We start from the raw sequence: 1,661 nt of genomic DNA, 5'->3' as shown, positions 1-1,661 counted from the left end.
GATCAACCTTGAAAGGCTCGAGTTGGAACCACCGGAGAAGAAAAAAAGAATGATGAATGATGAACTTGTAGATCATCTTCACGAGAACCACCGGGGAAGAACATTGATTAAAAAATAATGAAGAGACTTCACATGAATAAAATGGATACTTGTTTATGAAGTCTGAGTCCTTGAATGAAAAGGGTGGGTGGGCGGGAAAACAAAGACAATTTGGAATGGATGAATCGAGCACCGTTGAGAAAACTGAGATTGGATCTTGCAAATGTTGGAATGATCGGATCCACTTGAAGAGAAAGACATCGGTTGAAAAGGATTGACATGACAATCTCGGTTATCATGAAGGATTAGTATTCACATAGGAGTATGAGAACACTGTTTAGGAAAAGTATGGAATCAACACTTGACTTCGAAGCAACTCGAATACCACAACTCAAAAACAAAACACAGGATTGGCTTGCAGAATAAGCCGGAACAAACATATGATAGAGATTTCGTCCGAAGTTTTTGTGGTGGGGCCCACATGGGCTCGATCGTACAACACCATCATGTACAAGGCAGTGCACATGACATACGAAGTGTCCTCGAGTCAGCATAGCCAAGGACTCTTTAAGACACAACGAGACCACTGTAAAACCAACCGTTGATAGGCGGACCACTAGACGTCGAACCCCAATTTAATATCATACATCTGTGGGAAAGATATCCTAGGAGCTACTTGAATTCCCACTTATAAACTCCCGAAACTTTCCGGTTATGCAATCAGGTGTTGGGGATACAGGGGAAGTATAATATCTCACCCAAAACTAGCAAATCCTACATTCAGCTGTATCCATCCTTCAACACATAACCAAGAAACCTTCGGAAATCATTTACCTCAACCGTCGAAAAGCATCCGTTATACGAGTTATGGCAATACTCCCGAACTCCCGCCCCAGTACTGGGTGGCATCGAGGTTATCTCACCAACAACTGCATAAAAGAGATTTTCGATGTCGACGAAACTCAGGTATTCCAGAATTGCAATGATAAAATTATGACGACAACACCTCGGAGCTCAACTCCCCGGGACAATGCCACAACCCCTAAATGTCAGGAGGCACCAAGAACAATGTTCTCGTCATAAAACCATCGGAACGATTCCAAGATACCCGCGTGGTCCTAATTTTTTTCTAGTAAAATTTGAGAAGAGAAAAGTCAAAAATCTACGCCAGGATGCCTCACCAGAGCGACGAAGGGACTGAGGAGTAAAAAGAATCCTATTCTCCGATATATATAATCCTATAAGACTCAAAACATTTTTTTCTAGACTCAACAACGCCAGCGATTCGATCAAGCAGGGGGCTCCTAAGTTGGGGAAGGCTCTGATTACCAACTTGTAACACCCACGATGCGGCTATATCTCCCACGTGTCGGAGCACGACTTAGAGGCATAACCGCATTGTAGGCATGTCGCAAGAGGGGTAATCTTTACACATTCCATGTACTGAATAAGAAAGAGGTACAGAGTTGGCTTACAATCGCCACTTCACACAATACATAAAAGTAGCATTACATCAACCAGATACAATCAAGGTCCGACTACGGAACCAAAATAAAAGAAGACTACCCCTAATGCAAAAGATCCCCGATCGCCCCGACTGGGCTCCACTACTGATCAACTGA

This window comes from Triticum dicoccoides, chromosome 7A (genome assembly GCF_002162155.2).
Source record: "Triticum dicoccoides isolate Atlit2015 ecotype Zavitan chromosome 7A, WEW_v2.0, whole genome shotgun sequence".
Taxonomy (NCBI): domain Eukaryota; kingdom Viridiplantae; phylum Streptophyta; class Magnoliopsida; order Poales; family Poaceae; genus Triticum; species Triticum dicoccoides.
Note: the sequence above shows the minus strand (reverse complement) of the source record.